The sequence below is a fragment of the Spermophilus citellus genome (assembly GCF_964194105.1).
Source record: "Spermophilus citellus genome assembly, chromosome: 9".
NCBI classification, from domain to species: Eukaryota; Metazoa; Chordata; class Mammalia; order Rodentia; family Sciuridae; genus Spermophilus; species Spermophilus citellus.
In genome coordinates, this window is record NC_138191.1 from 45,438,517 (window position 1) to 45,459,578 (window position 21,062).

At 35.6% G+C, this 21,062-nt stretch overlaps 1 pseudogene across 1 annotated transcript in view; it reads left to right on the forward strand.

Moving 5' to 3' along the window:
- The first annotated feature begins 8,864 nt into the window (after positions 1–8,864).
- The window catches only part of LOC308655481 (heterogeneous nuclear ribonucleoprotein A1-like 3), a 64,897-nt pseudogene continuing 52,699 nt past the window's right edge, over positions 8,865–21,062 (forward strand). The window contains exons 1-2 of the transcript in view: positions 8,865–8,998; positions 10,512–10,543. The product of the transcript in view is annotated as a heterogeneous nuclear ribonucleoprotein A1-like 3 (transcript). The remainder of the gene's footprint in view (positions 8,999–10,511; positions 10,544–21,062) is intronic.

Consider the following 21,062-nt stretch of genomic DNA (forward strand, 5'->3'; position numbering starts at 1 on the left):
TATTAAAATTAAGACCACATCCTATTTTCCACACATACCTCATTTTTACATTTATAAACATTTAAATTTTAATTTCTATGCTTTAACTGCAAGCTACGTAACTGCAGATGTACAGGTATGCATAACTTAAATGATATTGATAGCTTTTAATAAAATGTATTATTCAATATTTGGAACATAAAATAATAAATATAACAAACAATGTGTATAACATTGAAATAAGACAGTAATTGGGAAAATACTGTTCAACATAATTATAATTTTACCAAAACTGTTCAAACTGCTTAAATCTAATAATATATGCACTTCATTTTCTACCTCCTTGCTTCTATATCCTTTCAATTTTAATGTCATGAAAATGAATAATTAAATGCATCAAATACCACTGTGAACACAGACACAAATGGCAAATGTTTTATAATCTTTCTTTTTAATATTTTTATTGGTGCATTGCAATTATACATAATGGTAGGATTTATTGTGACATATTTATGCATGCACATAGCATAAGTTTATTAATCTTAATTCCCAGTACCTTCACTTTCCCTTCCCCTTGTCCCCTTCAAACTCCTACTCTACTGCTCTGACTTCTATTTTTTTTTAATTGGTACATTATAATTATGCATTAAAGTGGAATTCATTGTGTTATATTAGTATATGAAAATATATGGTTGATTTTTTCCCCCAGAACCTCCCCTTCCACTCTTTTTCCATCCAATTTCTCCATTCTGTTTCTCTCACTTCAATTTTCATGAGGTTACTTTTTTATTCCTTTTTTGTCTGAAGCTTTTGCATATGAAAGAAAACACTCAACCCTTGACCTACCTAGTCTTGCTTACTTTGCTTACCATGAAGTTCTCCAATTCCATCCATTTAACAGTAAATCAGATAATGTTTTCTTCTTTTTGGCTGAGTGAAACTTCATCCTGAGCATGTATACTATATTGTCTTTATTCACTCATGTACTGATGCACACCTTGAGTGGCTCTTGGGGATTGTGTAGCAATAAACATTGATATGCATGTATCACTATAGTATGCTAATTTTAGGGTTTGTTTTTTTGATAAATCTCAAGGAGTGAGATAGCTGGGTAATATGCTGGTTTCATTCCTACTTTTCAAGAAATTTTTCTGCTGTTTTTTAATTTAATATTTAATGTAACTTTTATTTATTTTTATTTTTTAGTTGTTGACATACCTTTATTTTATTCATTTATTTATATGCAGAGCTAAGAATTGACCTAGTGCCTCACACATGCAAGGCAAGTGCTCGACCACTGAGCCACAACCCCAGCCCCAATACTGGTTTTTATTTTTTTTTATTGGTTTTTCAAAACATTACAAAGCTCATGACATATCATCTTTCATACATTTGATTCAAGTGGGTTATGAACTCCCATTTTTACCCCAAATACAAGTTGCAGAATCACATCGGTTACACATCCACATTTTTACATAATACCATATTAGTGACTGTTGTATTCTGCTACCTTTCCTATCCCATACTATCCCCCTCCCCTTCCCTCTCATCTTCCCTCTCTATCCCATCTGCTGTTATTCAATTCTCTCCCTTGTTTTTTTTTTCCCCCCTTTCCCATCACAAACTCTTATATGTAATTTTGTGTAACAATAAGGGTCTCCTTCCATTCCCATACAGCTTCCCTTCTCTCTCCCTTTCACTCCCCCCCCCACTCCTCTCTGTTTAATGTTAATCTTTTCCTCATGCTCTTCTTCTCTGTTCTGTTCTTAGTTGCTCTCTTTATATCAAAGAAGACATTTGGCATTTGTTTTTTAAGGATTGGCTAGCTTCACTTAGCATAATCTGCTCTAATGCCATCCATTTCCCTGCAAAATCCATGATTTTGTCGTTTTTTAGTGCTGCGTAATACTCCATTGTGTATAAATGCCACATTTTTTTTATCCATTCATCTATTGAAGGGCATCTAGGTTGATTCCAGAGTCTAGCTATTGTGAATTGTGCTGCTATTATCATTGATGTGGCAGTATCCCTATAGTATGCTCTTTTAAGGTCCTCAGGGAATAGACCAAGAAGGGCGATAGCTGGGTCAAATGGTGGTTCCATTCCCAGCTTTCCCAGGAATCTCCATACTGCTTTCCATATTGGCCGCACCAGTTTTCAGTCCCACCAGCAATGTACAAGTGTACCCTTTTCCCCACATCCTCACCAGCACTTATTGTTTGACTTCATAATGGCTGCCAATCTTACTGCAGTGAGATGGTATCTTAGGGTGGTTTTGATTTGCATTTCTATTAATGCTAGAGATGGTGAGCATTTTTTCATGTTCTTATTGATTGATTGTATGTCCTCCTCTGAGAAGTGTCTGTTCAGGTCCTTGGCCCATTTGTTGATAGGGTTATTTGTTATCTTGTTGTTCAATTTTTTGAGTTCTTTGTATATTCTGGATATTAGGGCTCTATCTGAAGTGTGAGGAGTAAAAATTTGTTCCCAGGATGTAGCTTCCCTATTTACCTCTCTTATTGTTTCTCTTGCTGAGAAAAAACTTTTTAGTTTAAGTAAGTCCCATTTGTTTATTCTTGTATTTAACTCTTGGGCTATGGGTGTCCTATTAAGGAATTTGGAGCCCGACCCCACAATATGTAGATCGGAGCCAACTTTTTCTTCTATCAGGCGCAGAGTCTCTGATTTGATATCAAGCTCTTTGATCCATTTTGAATTAACTTTTGTGCATGGCGAGAGAAAGGGATTCAGCTTCATTTTGTTGCATATGGATTTCCAGTTTACCCAGCACCATTTGTTGAAGATGCTATCCTTTCTCCATTGCATGCTTTTAGCCACTTTATCAAATATAAGAACGTTGTAATTTTGTGGATTGGTCTCTGTGTCCTCTATTCTGTACCATTGGTTCACCTGCCTGGTTTGGTACCAGTACCATGCTGTTTTTGTTACTATTGCTCTGTAGTACAGTTTGAAATCTGGTATCTCTATACCTCCAGATTCACACTTCCTGCTTAGAATTGCTTTTGCTATTCTGGGTCTTTTGTTTTTCCATATGAATTTCATGATAGCTTTATCTACTTCTACAAGAAATGCAGTTGGGATTTTGATTGTCATTGCGTTGAACCTGTAGAGAAATTTTGGTAATATCACCATTTTGATGATGTTGGTTCTGCCTATCCATGAACAGGGTACATTTTTCCATCTCCTAAGACCTTCTTCTATCTCTCTCTTTAGGGTTGTAGTTTTCATTGTATAAATCTTTCACCTCTTTTGTTAGGTTGATTCCCAAGTATTTTATTTTATTTTTTTGAGGATATTGTGAATGGGGTGGTTTTCCTCATTTCCATTTCAGAATTTTTGTTGCTGATATACAGGAATGCCTTTGATTTATGCATGTTGATTTTATATCCTGCCACTTTGCTTAATTCATTTATTAGTTCTAGTAGTTTCTTTGTAGACCCTTTTGGGTCTTCCTGGTATAGGATCATTTCATCTGCAAATAGTGATATTTTAAGTTCTTCTTTTCCTATCTTAATGCCTTAAATTTCTTTTGTCTGTCTAATTGTTCTGGCCAGTATTTCGAGAACTATATTGAATAGAAGTGGTGAGAGAGGGCACCCCTGTCTTGTTCTAGATTTTAGAGGGAATGCCTTCAGTTTTTCTCCATTTAGAATTATTCTAGCCTGAGGCTTAGCACATATAGCTTTTACAATGTTGAGGTAAGTTCCTGTTATCCTTAGTTTTTCTAGTGTTTTGAACATAAAGGGATGCTGTACTTTGTCGAATGCTTTTTCTGCATCTATCGAGATGATCATATGGTTCTTATCTTTAAGTCTATTGATGTGGTGAATAATAATTATTGATTTCCATATATTGAACCAACCTTGCATCCCAGGGATGAATCCTACTTGATCATGGTGCACAATTTTTTTGATATGCTTTTGTATTCAATTCACCAGGATTTTGCTGAGAATTTTTGCATCTATGTTCATTAGAGACATTGGTCTGTAGTCTTCTTTCTTTGAAGTGTCTTTGTCTGGTTTCGGGATCAGGGTGATGTTGGCCTCATAGAATGAATTTGGAAGAGCTCTTTCTTTTTCTATTTCTTGAAATAACTTGAAAAGTATTGGTATTAATTCTTCTTTAAAGGTTTTGTAAAACTCCGCTGTATACCCATCCGGTCCAGGGCTTTTCTTGGTTGGTAGTCTTTTGATGGCTTCTTCTATTTCTTCCTTTGTTATTGGTCTGTTTAAATTGTGTGTGTCTTCCTGCCTCAATCTGGGCAGATCATATGACTTAAGAAATTTATCGATATCTTCATTGTCTTCTATTTTATTAGAATATAGGGTTTCAAAATACTTTCTAATTATCTTCTGTATTTCTGTAGTGTCGGTTGTGATATTGCCTTTTTCATCCCGTATGTTAGTAATTTGAGTTTTCTCTCTTCTTCTCTTCGTTAGCATGGCTAAAGGTCTGTCAATCTTATTTATTTTTTCAAAGAACCAACTTTTAGTTTTATCAATTTTTTCAATGGTTTTTTTTTTGTTTCAATTTCATTGATTTCCATTCTGATTTTAATTATTTCTTGTCTTCTGCTATATTTGCTGTTGTTTTGCTCTTCCTTTTCTAGGGTTTCGAGATGGAGTGTGAGTTCATTTATTTGTTGGTTTTTTTCTTTTTTTGAGGAATGAACTCCAGGAAATTCATTTCCCTCTTAAAACTGCTTTCATTGTGTCCCATAGATTCCAGTATGTTGTGTCTGAATTGTCATTTATCTCTATGAATTTTTTGATTTCCTCCTTTATGTCTTCTGTAACCCATTGATCATTCAGTAACATATTGTTTATTTTCCATGTGTTGCAGGATTTTTTCCTTCCTTCTTTTATCATTGATTTCCAGTTTCATTCATTATGATCAGATATGGTGCATGGTATTATCTCCACACCTTTATATTTACTAAGAGTTGCCCTATGGCATAATATATGATCTATCTTTGAGTAAGATCCATGTGCTACTGAGAAAAACGTGTATCCACTTGATGATGGTTGATATATTCTATATATGTCGGTTAAGTCTAGGTTATTGATTGTGTCATTGAGTTCTATAGTTTCTTTATTCAGCTTTTGTCTGGAGGATCTGTCTAATGGCGAGTTCAGTGTGTTGAAGTCACCCATTATTATTGTGTTGTGGTGTATTTGACTCTTGAACTTGAGGAGAGTTTGTTTTATGAACGTTGCAGCACCATTGTTTGGTGCATACAAATTGATAATTGTTATGTCTTGTTGGTGGATGGTTCCTTTTAACAGGATATAGTGTCCTTCTTTATCCCTTTTGATTAACTTAGGTTTGAAGTTGATTTTATTCAATATGAGTATGGCCACTCTTGCTTGCTTCCGAGGGCCATGTGAGTGGTATGATTTTTCCCAACCTTTCACCTTCAGCCTGTGTATGTCTTTTCCTATCATATGAGTCTCCTGAAGGGAGCATATTATTGGATTTGTTTTTTTGTTCCAGGTTACTAGCTTGTGTCTCTTGATTGGTGAGTTTAGTCCGTTAACATTTAAGGTTACAATTGAAATATGATTTGTACTTCCAGTCATGTTTATTTATTTATTTATTTTTGTTTGGCTAGTTTTTACTTTTTGGTTATTTTCCTCCCCCTTTACTGAGATACTTCCCACTGTTAATTTGGGGCACTATTTTTCCATTCCTCTTCTTGTAGAATTTTGCCCAAAATGCTTTGCAGTGCTGGTTTTCTGGCTGCAAATGCTTTTAGCTTTTGTTTATCATGAAAGATTTTAATTTCATTGTCAAATCTGAAGCTTAATTTTGCTGGATACAGTATTCTTAGTTGGAATCCATTATTTTTCAGAGTTTGAAATACCTTGTTTCAGGATCTTCTCGCTTTCAACGTCTGTGATGAAAAATCAGTCCTTAACCTAATTGGTTTACCCCTGAATGTAATCTGCCTCCTTTATCTCATAGCTTTTAATATTCTCTCCTTGTTCTGTATGTTGGCTATCTTCATAATTATATGTCTTGGACTTGGTCTATTACGGTTTTGGATATTTGGGGTCCTGTAGGCTTCCAGGATTTGGCAATCCATTCCATCTTTCATCTCTTGGAAGTTTTCTAGGATTATTTCATTTAATAGGTTGTCCATTCCTTTGGTTTGAACCTCTGTGCCTTCTTCTATCCCAATGACTCTCAAATTTGGTTTTTTGATGAGATCCCATGTTTCTTGGATAGATTGCTCATGAGATTTAAGCATCTTTTCTGTGTTGACTATATTCTTTTCAAGTTGATAAACTTTGTCTTCATTATCTGATGTTCTGACTTCTACTTGATCTAGACTATTTGTAATATTCTTGTTAGCGTTTTTAATCTGGTTTATGGTTTCTTGCATTTCTAAGATTATTGTTTGTTTGTTTTTTTTTAAGATCTCTATCTCCTGGTAAAGCTCGTTCTTTGCAGTTTGAATTTGTTTGTTTAGTTCGTTTTCAAAATATACTTTCAATGCTTGGACTTGCTGTTTCATGTCTTCTCTAATATTCTGTTCCATCTGAGTTAGGTATGCCTTGATTTCTTTCCCTTCCATGTTTCTGATGCTTCTAGGTCCTCCTGTAGATTTAAGTTGTCCTGCATTATCTGTAATCCTTTTTTCCCAATCCTTTTTTCCCTTGTTTTTTTCATGTTGTTCATGTTACTTTCCAGCTCTGTTTGACTGCTTTGAAACTGCTTTCTCCTATACATTTGTTTTGGCTTTGTATATCTCTGTTGTCTCTCCTTTGTGGTGGGAGATTATGCCTAGAGATGTTGGGCTTTATTGTACTTTAGAGCTGATTCATTCAATTTATAAAGGGCTTCCAGATTTTGTATGCATATAGTGATTTGTTGTTTGTTCTTAGGACTTTAGGTTAGGTGCTATGAAGGTATAAGGTTTAGTATGTCTTGGCTACTTTAGAAGGTTGCTCTACTGAAGGGGGATACTAACCATCGATTGGATCAGGGTGTTGGTAGTAGCTAGGTATTTAGGAACACTATAAAAGGCCTCGAAACATTCATCTATTTGCATTTAGACAGTTACACGTAATGGAGGATATAATGCTTGGGATGAAAGTTGGGGGGAAGGGGAAGGAAGGTGCTCTTGAAAAGAGAGAAGGAGAGGGAGATAGCATAGAGGAGAATGGAAAGAACAATAAAACTTGGAAGGGGAAAGAAAGAGGGAAAAAGGGAGAAAAAAAATGAAATAGAAGAAAATAAGAAATAAAATTAGGTCTTAGAGATCCATTTTCTTCTCTTCCCATAGGCAAAGCTGTGCCCTCCGAGCTGAGTTTTGCCCTCAATGTGTCAACAGCAATCCCTGTAAGGCGGCTCCTGGGAGTCTCTCAATCCTGTTGGTCCAGAGCCATTTCACTTCTACGGCCCTCCTCCCCTTCCTCCTGCCAGCCAACCAGGTCGTGCTCACCGGAGGCGGTTCCCCAAGGATCTGGTTACATTTTCAGCCCCACCACGTGCCCTATTTCCCGGATGACTGAGCACTCTCTCTGTCATTCATCTAAGCCCCAGTGCTGTGGAGCTGTGGTCTGGGAGTCAATAGTTTAATTTTTCCAGACCCCTTTGGTGGGCACGTGCTGAGGGCCATTGCCAAGTAGGAATGACGCATCGAAATTTCCTTGCCAGCGTACCCCATGTTAAATGGACTTGCCTTGGAATTTCGCTGTTGACATAGCATGTGTGTTTGAGAAAGGTGACCCTGCTCAAGGACGAGGGTGGATCCAGGATTAGGGTGTATCCTGCAGGTTTGAGGAAGTATCCCACTCCTTGGGTTTAGGGCGTTCCCGGTTTAAGACAAGTTTAAGGTGTTCCCAGTTTAAGACAATATGGGTTTTAGGGAAGTTAGAGGTTGAAGATTATTGCTGCTGGGAACAGGGCATTCCTGCTGCCTGAGTTCCCATTGAGTTCTCGTGAGATTCAGAAAGTATTTGGAAAAAAGCCTTGTGGAGTAGGTGAATTGGGCGGCAGCAGAACTGGGATTTCCCCAGAACGTGTATAGAGGCTGGTGTGAGTTCGGGAATAAAGAATTGCTGTTTGAATCTACAAAGCTGTGTGGTGGCTCGTGATTCTGTGCCCAGCCAAGACTGCAGCAGGCATGCCCTCGGAAGCTGGTGGCTAAGACCTTGGTGTCGCCACTGGTGGTAATGGGAGTTGTGGGTTGAGGATCCCCTCTGCTTCCCTCAGCCCCTACAATCACGCCCACGTCACTGGCATTAGGGGGAGTTGGGGGTCGGGAGATCCTTGGCCCTTACTGTCATGCCCACGGAGAGATTTTTGAAGTTTCCCGGCCCAGTTGTTTGTATCTGATGTGGGTGGGAGTCACACACTTGCTAAAGTAGATTCCGCTGGGAAAGAATCTCGTTGGCCGAACTTTGGTGACTTCCCCTCTGTGCTATGGCGGGCCCCTGGCTTCTTGCTGGAGTGTCCGAAGGGAGGGGTGGAACTGGCTTATCTCTGGTCTGACTCAATCTCTGCTTTTAGTTCCCAGTTAGCTATTTCATAAAGGCATGGTTAGATTCCCTTCACGTTGCCTCATGAGCCAGGCGGGCGGGGCTGTTCGCAGAGCCGGGCGGGCGGCCGGGGGGGGGCTTTCACCATGCGGGCGGGGCCATTAGCAGATCCCAGAGGGCGGGGGGCCATCTGACGGGCTGGGCGGGGACCCTTCTCGCCGCACCGGGCCACCGGGGTCTGCTTGCAGAGCCGGGCAGGCTGCTGCCGCAGGACTGGACCTCTGTGCTCTGTGGCCAAGAGCCAAGCGGGCGGGGGGGGCATTTGCCGGGTGGGTGGGGCCGTTCGCAGTGCTGGGCTGGCGGGGGGGGGCATTCACCATGTGGGTGGGGCTGCCAGCAGCGCCGGGAGGGCGGGGGCTGTCTGCCCGTCCGGGCGGGGACTCTTCTCACTGCTCCGGGCCACCGGGGTCTGCCTGCAGAGCCAAGCAGGCGGCAGCCGCAGGACTGGACCTGTGAGCCGTGTGGCCAAGATTCACTCGTCTGGGACAAACTGTCACCTCTAATAATCTTACTAATTCACGGCAGGTCTCCTTTCAGCGGAATTTTGCTAGAAGTTCCTCAGTAGGTAGAATCTAGGTGTATTAATGGGTCTTTCTGATCCTGTTAATGTGGAGATACTGAATGTGCTGTTTCCTCGCCGGCCGCCATGTTGGATCCACTAATACTGGTTTTTATAAGTGGTTGTTTTAATTTTCAGCCTCTCCAACAAAGTATAAGTGTTACTTTCCAGCCAATATTCTCACTAGCATTTATTGTTAATTGTATTCTAAGTGAGTTGAAATATCAGTATAGTTTTGATTGGATTTTTCCTGATTGTTAAGGATATTATACATTTGTACAAATGCTTTCTTTGTTTAAATATTTATAGTTTCTATTTATTAAGAATATGATGCAAACACTTCTATAGGTTTATAAATTAAGAAGCTTATAGTCTGGTAATGTAGCTCAGTGGCAAAGTGCTTACCCAACATGTACAAGGGTTGGGAAGCAGGTGAAGGTCATGCAGTCAGTGTAGGCATGAATGATAAGGGTCAAAAGGGGGCCAACTTCTAATGAAAGAGAGTACAAAGGGTTGCTAATGATTAACCTCCATGCTCAGTGTTCCTAGGCACTATATATACATTGGGAAGAAAGGGAAGAAAATTATTAATGAAGAGAAAAATACGGAGGGCTATAAAAGACGAGGTGCTCCTTCTTCAACTTCATGGAATGCAAATTGGATTCCCATCTCTACTGGACCTGTATCAGTTCTGTCCCATAAAACAAATTTACATTTTCTATAACCTTTGTAATTGTTTTGGTCTAATACATTCATTTCTACAGAATGTGTTCAAGTATTTTACTATGGTCATATATTTATCTGTTTTATCCTGTAATCATGACAAGTTTCTTTACACATATATTTATTAGTATATTAGAGTTATAATAAAATTGCAGTTCATTTTGATGTAATAATACAAGCATGGAATATAATTTGCTCCAATTCAGACTCCAGGACTTCTACTTTTTCTCCTTTTGTTTTCCCCTCTCTTCCTTTTCTTCTACTCTACTGGCATTTCACACACACACACACTTAAATTAGTACATTGTAAATATGCATGAAGGTGAAATTCACAGTAGAATATCCATGTATGTATGTAAATAATAACAATAATGAAGAGGGGACAGAGACAAGGTGCAGAGGCAGGAAAATGGCAGAGTGGCTCCTTGTCCAAGTGGCCACATTTATTTATACCAATAGGTTACATTAGGTTATTAGTACCATAACCACATTATTGTTTAGAGTATCAGTAATGTTGCTTATTCTGAAGTTACATTTCATGGTTACAATAGGCAATGTAAGGAGACTTCTGCAATTCTCAAGAAAGCCCATTGTCTGAAATCTGTTAGGCAGACAGATCCAGGAGCACTGGAGCTTGGTGAAACTCTGTAGTTATGAATCCAAGCAAATTTCTTTATTCCCAGGAGTTCTGTGCCTAAGATTAAGGTCGAAGCTGGTAAGACTCGAACATGGGGAACAATACTATAGTAACTGGGCATCCTGTACCTTTGCATAGAAACTTTACCAGGCACCAAGCATGCCATAGCCATGAAATCATCAGCAACCCCAATCCCAAACACAGAACACCTACATATGTACCTAAAATAATTTGGTAAATTTCATTCCACCATTTCTCCAGTTTTCCATCCCTCCTGCCTCCCCATCAATCTTCTTGTACTCCACTGATTTCTATTTTCATAGTATCCTCTACACACCTTTTTTTTCCTCCCTTAATCTGCTCTCATTTCCATGTATAAGAGAAAATATTTGACCCTTGAATTTCTGGGTTTGCTTGACAAGATGTTTTCTAGTTCCATCCATTTATCAAGAAGTTAGATTCATCATTCTTCTTTATGATTTTTAATACAACTTCACTGTGTGATCATACATCACATTTTTTTATTCATTTATCTATTGACAGGCAGCTGGGCTGGTTCCAAAACTGTGCTTTTGTAAATTGTGCCTGTATCACTGTAGTATGCTGATTGCAGACCTTTGAGATAAACAGCAAGGAGTGGGATATCTGTATCATATGTTGCTTCCATTTCTCATCTTTTGAAGAATATTCTTACTGCTTTCATTAATTTAGGCTCTTAGACAAACTATTTCCATTTTTTCTACTGATTTTGGATTTAGTTTGTACTTCTTTTTCTAAGAACTTGGGGTATGTATTAATATTTTTATTTATTTAACATAGAAACACATTGCTATAAAGTGTACTTTTAGAACTGCCTTTATATTGTCCCAAAGATTTTGACATGTTGTTTCACTATTCTCATTTGTTTCCATTTTTTTAAAAAAATTTCTCCCCTAATTTCTTCTATAATCTATTTCTCCTTCAAAAGGATATTATTTAATAGTGGGGTACTATCTTCTAAATGGTTTACATTTTTTTTCTTGTCATTGATTTTTTTTATTCCATTATGATCTGATAAGATGTAAGAAATTCTCTCTCTCTTTTTTTTTGTATTTTTAATACTTGCTTTGTGCCAAAAGAAATATGTTCTAATTTAGAGAAATCTCCATTTCCCAATGGAAGAAAGTAAATTCAATTTTTGATGGATGAAATATTCTATAGATGTTTGCTAGGTCCATTTATAATAGTATTTTTAAATTTTGAAGTGTCATTACTTAGTATATGTCTGGATGACCTATGCACTGGTGAAATAGGTATGTGGAAATAGTCAAGTATTGTTGAATTTGTGGTCTATTTTTTTTGTGTGTTTATGTTTACAGATGTTATTTTAAATTAATTAATAATGGGTGCATAGAAAAAGCATTTCAGTTGATTTGTACATGAAACACCTCACTTGACATAATGTCAAGCTCACAAGTAACAGTATTTCATTTTTTTCATGCCCCAGTAATATTATTTGTGCTTTAATACTACATTTATTTTTATTCATTCATCTGTTGACAGACATCAAGCTGATTCTATAGTTTTTCTATTGTGAATAATATGGCAATAAACATAAAAGTACAAGTATGACTTCAGATGAGATCGGGCGAGTTCATGGTGGTATGGCCGTAGACAACAAGTATGACTTCAACACACTGATTTACTTTTATTTTGATTTACATAAATTAGAATTGTTGGCAAGAAACAAAAAGACAAGCACCACACATTCTTCTTCCTATATAGAAGCCAAAAAAATTGATTTCATAATAGTAGAGTGGATAATAGTAGTTACCAAAGCCTGGGGAAAGCAGAGAGAATGGAGAAATAGACAAGAGTTTGCTAATGGGTACAAAAATATAGGTGGATCATAGTGATGTTCTAGTGTAGTATTCTATAGCACAGTGCTGTGATTATAGTTAACAAAACTTTATTGTACATTTTAAAATAACTATGAGTGAAAATTTTATATTTCTTACCAAAAGAATGATCAATGTTTAAGGTGATGGATATATTAATAATTCTGATTGGATCAAAATGTATTGTGTATGTGTCCACATATCACACTGTACCCTATGAATATGGAATATGACTATATACTAATTTAGAAATGGAGTTTAATTATATAAGTATGTTATCCCAGCAACTGGGGAGTTTGAGACAGGGGGATCTCAAGTTCAAGGGACTAATCAGCAATTAGCAAGAATCTCAGTAACTTACGAAGACCCTGTTTCAAAATAAAAATAAATAAATAAAGGGGACTGGAGATGTTGTTCAGGAACAAAGTCATCAGCAATCCTTAATACAAAAACAACAACAACAGTGAGTATTAATATGCCTTTTCTCTGTAGGTCTATATGTTACCTCATTGCCTCTTAACATTTGTAACACTAGACAGCACTTCATTATTATCCATGTGTGCAGTTTTAAACAGTAAAATCATCATAAAATGTGTTTTTAAAAAACATATCCATTGATAGATTCTAAAATGGACACTTGTTTACATTATGAGAACTGAAACAAGAAGGCAAGTGTCATTTTGTTTTTCCTTCACCAGGGAACACAAAGCCTGGGAGATTCAAAATTTTCACTTCTCTGTGAATGACTGTGAATGCTCATTTGGTACAAAGAAAATTTGCCAAATATCATCACCATTTATTCTTTTTTAACAATTAAAAATTAAAATAGACTTTAGAAAATATTTTGGATTATTTTATAATAATATGTTTATTTATTAAGCCTTAGCTAAATCCATTTCTACAGGACATATTATAGATTGTACATTAGGCAAAAGAAAAACTAAAAAAAAATTTCTTGATCTTAAAAGACTATGAAAAAAAACAAGGAATTATCCTAAGAATGGATCAATATAAGAAAAAATAAGCAGAACTGAAAACATATGATATTAAGAATTATACAAAAGAAAAAAAATCAAAACATATAGTTGTTTCCTTTAAAATATAAATTAATTATGTAGTCATCTATTAAGTTTGATCAAAAATAAAAAAGCAAGAAAATAAGATTAATTCTGCTATATTGAGAGGAAAATGGGAGCATAACTAAAGATCCTGCAGATGGGAAAAAGATAAGAATAGAATAATATAAGTATTTTTACCAATTAACCTAAAAATTGGATGAAATAAAAATTAGAAACAAAAAATGTATGAAATAATAGAGTAAATTAAGTTTACATATAGCATCATATTGTCAATATCCCTATACTCTTGAAGAATGGCTATTATTCATTATTAGTTATAGCATTTTATGTATGTCTGTTAAAAAATTACATTTCAAAGATATTTTGTTTGCTATTCTTTTTAGCATTTTATTAAAAAAACTGTTGAGACAATTGTGTCAAAGTTATGATTTTTAGTCAATATATATTAGCTTTCTGCAGGTACTTATTTAGTTTCTTCTTGTTTCATTTTACGAAAATTAATCTTATTCATTTACTTAGAGTAAGATTTGCAGTGAAAAAATGCTGAGGAGTGATTTTGGTCAAATTATATTGTAATACTATGTGCATGCATGAATATGTAACAAAATCCCATCAATATGTAGAACTATATTGCACTAATAAAATTGTGGAAAATAATTAATGGAATTTTAATTCTTCCCTTTCGATTCCAAATGACTTCTGCTAGGACAAAGATTATTTTTGCATTTTTGTGTGTTTATTGAAATATTTTAAAAATGAAAACAGAAAAAAAAAACATTTGTTGTGATAAATTTTCTTAGTTTTATTTTAAAATCATAATCTTACCTTGTTTCTGAATTTTCTTATTCAAGAATAGAATTCTTTGCTGCTAGTCTCTTTTTCAGTAAACATGTCATATTATTGCCTTCTACTATTTGTAATCTCTAATGTAATATCTCAATTCATTTGCAATGCTATGACAAAACACCTGAGATTGGATAGTTTGCGATGAATAAAAATTTATTTTTTTATAGGTCCGGAAATTGAAAGAACAAGAGCACAGTGTTGGCAGTTTCAAGGTCTGGTGTGGAGGGCTGCTTTGTCTGCTTCCACATGGCACCTCCAATGCTAAGCTCTCTGGAAGGGACAAACAAGATATCCTGACATGACCCAAGTGATGGAGGGCAAAAGAGTGGGCATAAGATAGTACCCTCCATTCCTTTTAGAGATCACCACCTGTTCCTGTGGGTATGGCTCACAGGAAACTTCAACCTGAAATTTGGAAAGGACATGTGTTCACACTGTAGCATCCAGTATTAATATAATTTGCTTCTTTGAAGTGAATATATCTTGTTTCTTTTGTCTGATTATAAGATTTTTTATTGTTTTATTTTATAGCATTGTTTAAACTGCATAGGTGTAGTTTCTTTTTGTTTGTTTTATTTTTTTTTCCATCCTTGGGATCAAACCCTGAACCTAGTAGCTGTTTGCTAAACAAGGGTTCTACCTCTAAGCTACACCCTCAGCCTGAATATTTTTTAATCTATCTTTCTTGGTTTTTAAAATATTTTGAATATATAGTTGATGATTATCATTAACTTTGGGAGATTATTAAGCTTTTGTTTTCAAATATTACTTTTTATTTTTGAGGTTCTAAGTATGTATTTAGATAGTCCCTAACTCATGATAGTTCAATGTATTGTTTAATAACTTTAAGATGGGCTTAACTTTAAATAACTCCATCATAACTCAACTTCATCTTATAACACCATCCAGACATAGGCTAACTTCTCTTATATTTTTGATTTTTTACATATTTATGGCCCTACTCTAAGTCAAGAAATACCTATACTATGGAAATTTTCGTTGTCTTTTGTACTTTTTCTTCAATATTTCATATTGTTCAGTCTCTTTTTTTTCTTTTAGAATTATCATCTCTTTTAATTATCGATCCTCTACACTGTAGGATGCATTTTTCTGTTAAAAGTATGTATTGACTCATATATCTCACTCCCCAGTCTTTAGATAAAAGAAATAAAATTCAAATACCATAGCAATATATACACACAAATGTTCATAGCAGCCCAATGCTCAATAGGCAGGTTGTGGAATGAGCCTTGATGTCTGTCAACAGAAGAAAGGATTTAAGAGAACGTGGGACATATACATGATTGAGTTTTAATCAATCATAAGAAAGAATCAAGTTATGTCATTGGTAAGAAAATGGGGGCAACTGGAAATTATGCTGAGAAAAGGTAGACTCAGAAACCAAGGGCCGTATGTTTTCAGTCACATGTGGATGTTTCAGAGAAAAAAAAAGGAAAGAAAGAGGATCTCCTGAAAATAAAAGAGATATGAGTAAAGGAAGTGGATTGAGGAAGCAGAAGGAATTAAGGGAAGGAAATGAAAGGCATGGGGAAATGAAATAGAGCAATTCCTGCTACCTGAATGTATGACTAGATCACAAATGAAGTCCACCATTATGTATAATAACCACCACAAATTTAAACTAATGAACACCCATTTTTACCCCGTATACAGATTGCAGAGTCACATCAGTTACACTTACATTGATTTACATGTTGACATACTCATGTCTGTTGTATTCAGCTGCCTTTCCTATCTTCATAACCCACTTGAATCAAAGTGTGAAATATGATATATCAAGAACTATGTAATGTTTTGAACAACCAACAATAAAAAAAAATAAATAAACTAATGCACAAAATAAAATCTCCCCAGCTAATTATAATGGGCAGTCTTCCTTGAGAAGCAAAGCCTTTTTTGTTTCCCCTGAGCAACATCTCCCTTAATCAGTCTCTTGCAAAGGAATTACCAGCTCAGTCTCTTTTTTCCAGGGAAAGGGACCAAACAAACTTGCTTTCCACTGAATGTGTCCATCTACCAGCTTAGACCCAGCACTGGGGACATAGAGAATTTCTTTTCCAGGGTCGAAGCCCAATCTGCAGACAGGGAGACATTCTGGTCATGCAGCTAGAAGTAGCCAAATGAGGACTGAAAAATGGGGAGACAAGAGAGTGCATGTGGGAGAGAAGGAGGAAGACAGGAGCAAAAGATGAGTCAGACAGAAACAAACACCGAGGAGGAAAAAAATAAATACACATTGATTTTTAAAATTCATTTACTAATTTTATTCTAAAGTATCTATTTTATTGTAATCTAATGTTGTATTTCTATGAGATCTCATTAACTTATGGGATAAATCCAAGTAGATTTGTGGATAAATTCTCATTTTCCTCAGTTCGTTTTTGTTAATTATAGCTTTTGGCACCAGATATGTTTAAGACAAAAATAGCATTATGATAGTGCACATGCACATGCATACTCAAACACAAATTCATTTTCCACTGGGAATAATTATACATGTAACATCTTACTAATCACATTATGTGTGCAACTAGCATTTTGTGTCTTGTTTGTTACATGGTTTTCACAAATTAATCTATTTTGAAAATTTGGTAATGCCTTAAATAGTTATTGAACTACACAGAATCACATCACAACTTGAAAGTAGTGATTTATGCCTTTTCAAAAATTGAAACATCAAAAATACCGATTATTCCTAGAAAACATGAAAAGCCTCTGGTAATCTATGTCTAATCTGTGATTAGACACAACCCAAAACATTAAAACAAGTTTTGTGCAAGAAGATTAAAATTACAATGAATAAGATTAATTAGTTCAAGATATTTATATTAAGAAAACTTAATTTTTTGAAGGCATTGCTACCAACAGATTTTTCAGAACACTACTACCAATATTTTTCTGTCATCGCACTAGCCACTTTTATTTTTTATTTACTTTTTAACTTTTTTTATTGTTTGTTATTATTTATTTAAACTTTGGGTTTTTATTTCCCAGAAGAAAAGAGTGGAAGAAAGAGAGGTCTGATCCATGGAAAGAGTTTCTAGGACTCACTCCTTTAATTCCATCTTTTCCTTGAAGATCTTTTAAAGATGAATGGATGTGTGGGATGAATGGATGTGTCCTACTGCAGGTTGGTCAGCTGTCTTGGAGAAAAACATTCCAATTCTCCAACCCTGTCACACATCATGTCATGCCACCATCATTTGAAGAAGAAAGGAGATCCCAATGTCCCATAATCACAGGCTGAGACAGGACAATCACAAGCTCAATGCCAGCATCAGCAATTGAGGGAAACCCTCTACAAAAGCCCCCTGTACCTGATGATGGGCAGAATCACAACCTTTGGGACAGAAGGCCCCTGGGTCTCTCCTTTGCTAAGAAAGCAATAACCCTTATTTTTTTTCCTTTTTCTCAAAACCACATCCTTGTTATTGGATTGGCATTGGATACAAGGAACAAGTTTTTGGCAACAGGAAGAAGAGTGAGAAAGAGAGAGAGGTAGGGGGGTGATTAAGAAAGGAAGGAATGAAGAGGGACACAGTCACATAAACACATAGTCAGCCCCACACTGAACACTCCCACATCAGAATTGAGGCGAGGGGTTGGGGGGAATATTTTTTAAAAAATAAAATCAAAAGTGAAGGGAGGGAGAGATAGGGAGTTTGGGAAAAGAGGTGGTGAGGAGGGAGAGAGAGATGATTTTTTTAAGTTTTATTTGTTCTTTTTAGTTATACGTGACTGTAGAATGTATTTTAATATATCATATATATAGAGAGAGTATAGTTTTCCATTTTTGTGGTTGTACATGATGTAAAGTTACACTGGGCATGTATTCATATATGAACATAAAAATGTTATTTTGGATTCATTCTGCTGTCTTTACAATTCCCATCTCCCTCCCTTTCCCCCAATCCCACACGTCCAAGGCAGTAAAGCTCCCCTTCTCCCTGCTTCCTCCCCACCTACTTTTGAGTCCACATCTGCATATCAGAAGGGACATTCAGCCTTCTGTCATTTGGGATTGGCTTATTTCACTTAGCATGAATGCCTCTACTTCTATCCATTTACTGGCAAATGCCATAGTTTCATTTTTCTTTATAGCTGAGTTATATTTTATTGTGTATATATTACCTCATTTTCTTAATTCATTCATCATTTGAAAGGCACTTAGGTTGATTCCATAGCTTAGATATTGTGAATTATCATTGTCATTGTATTCTTCATAATTGCCACTCTCAGTGAAGTGAGATGGAATCTCAGTGTATTTTAATTTGTATTTCTCTAACTGCAAGTGATGTTGAACTTTTTTTCATATATTTGTTGACTTATCATATTTCTTAATTTGCGAAGTATCTGTATGATTCCTTTGGCCATTTATTCATTGAGTTATTTGGTTATTTTTTGTTTTGTTTTGTATTTTGTTTGTTTGTTTGTTTTTTGGTGTTAAGTTTTTTGCTCTTTATATATCCTGGAAATTAATGCTGAGATGCAGGTGGCAATGATTTTCTCGCATTCTGAAGGCTCTCTGTTCATGTTCTTGACTATTTCCTGTCCTGTGAAAAAGCTTATTAGTTTGATATCATTTCCTTTATTGATTCTTACACTTTAGGAATCTTGTTGAGACAGACATGATGAAGATTTGGTCTTAATTTTTCTTCTATTAGGCAAAAGGTCTCTGGTCTAATGCCTATGTCCTTGATTCACTTTGAGTTGAATTTTGTGCAGGGCAAGAGATAATGGCCTAATTTCATTTTGTTACATATGGATTTCCAGTTTTCCTTGAACCATTTATTGTAAAGGCTATCTTTTCTCCAATGCATGTTTATGGCACCTTTATCTTGTATGAGATAAATTTATTTATGTGAGTTTGTCTCTGTGTTCTATTCTGTAACATTGGTCTTCATGTCTATTTTGGTGCCAATACCACGCCATTTTTGTTACTATACTTCTCTAGTATAATTTAAGGTTTGGTATTGTGATGCCTCCTTCTGTTATGGGCCAGAGCATATGTGCCTTGACAAGGCAAGAGATCCCATTTCATATAAGGAATTCTTCTTTCATGAGAAAAACCCCACCTCTGCTACCCACATCCTGCTTAGCATGCCCTGTTTAGAAACACATGGTTGTTGGGAAATATTTGTGTTCTTTCCTTATACAATGCATTATTAAGAAATTCTTTTGTAAGATATTTTCTTTTTGGTTCCAGTTTTTCTTGTGTAGTGTACTGCCTCTTGACCTGGCTCATTCTGACCTACTCCTTATGTTGCTATGGCTCTGACTTACAGTTTTTGCTTTTTTTACAGTTGTACCCTACCTCTGCAAAGGGTTAAGGAGTGCAGAGGTGACTTGCTTACTGCCTCTTGGCCCACTGGCAAATAAAGTCCCATGTTCTGCTTCAAGACTGACCTGGTGATTTGTTTCAAATGTGCCACCACACTGTTTCCCTTTTCTTGCTGAGTACTGCTTCCGTTATTTTGGGCCTCTGTTTTTCCAAATAAATTTTATGAATGATTTTTCTATTTCTCTGAAGAACATCATCAGTGTTCTTCAGAGTTCGTCTGTGTATGTCTTTGCCTATGAGGTGAGACAGCATATTGTTTGTTCTTATTTTTTTAATCCAAGCTGCAAGTGTCTTCTGGTTGGTGAGTTTAATAAATTTATATTCAATTTTATTATTGATATATGATTTTTATTCCCCTCCTTTTGATTTATTTCTGGCATTTAATTCAAAATAGTTTCTACTTTGATAGACTATTCTTCTAATATGTTTTTGTATGCAATTTTCCAGTATTTCATTAAGAATTTTTGCATCTGTATTCATCAAGGATATTGGTCTGCAGTTTTATTTCTTCTATGTGTCTTCATTTGGTTTTGGTATCAAGGTGACACTAGCTTCACAGAATAGACTTTGGAAGAATTCCTTCTTTTTCTATTTCATGGAGTAATTTGAGAATAATTTATGCTAGTTCTTCTTTGAAGGTCTGGTGGAACTTGGCTGAGAATCCATTTTGTCCTGGGCTTTTCTTTCTTGGTAGGCTTTAGATGATATCTTCAATTTCATTAAAATTGATCTGCTTTTTGATTGTTTTTAATATCCTTCTGATTCAATTTGGGTAGGTCATATGTCTCTAGAAATTGTTTGATGTCTTCAAGATTTTGTATTATAATACAAATTTTTAAAAAAGTTTTGGTTATTGTCTGTATTTCAGTAGTGTCCATTGCCATATTATCTTTTAAAAAAATATTTTTAGTTATATATGGACACGATATATTCATTGTGCTTATTTATTTTTATGTGGTGCTGAAGATCAAACCCATAACTTCAAATGTATGAAGCAAGCACTCTACCACTGAGTCACAATAGATCTATAGTGTTCCTGAATGTTTCCAGTACCTCACTGTTTAGAGGGAGACTAATAATAACAACAACCAGTGCAAACAATGTATAGCATTAAATGAAATAGTTCTTGCTATGACATCTACAATGTTGACATATAATAATAAATAGAGATGCTATGATCAGTCATTGCCTACAAATGGGTATACAATTTCAAATGGTGGAAAGGGAAAGAACAGAAGTGATATAGAATATGATGATTATGAGGAAAGAGGAGAGAGACTAGAAGTAAAAAAAATGAAAGAAGAGTTAAAGAGAGAGCAATAGAGATTAGCTGTTAGCAGAGGAAAAGAAAGAAAGAGATTCAAGGAAAACATAAAACTGAGAGAAAAAATATATGAAGTGAAAATTTAAAAAATAAAAAATAAAAGAATACA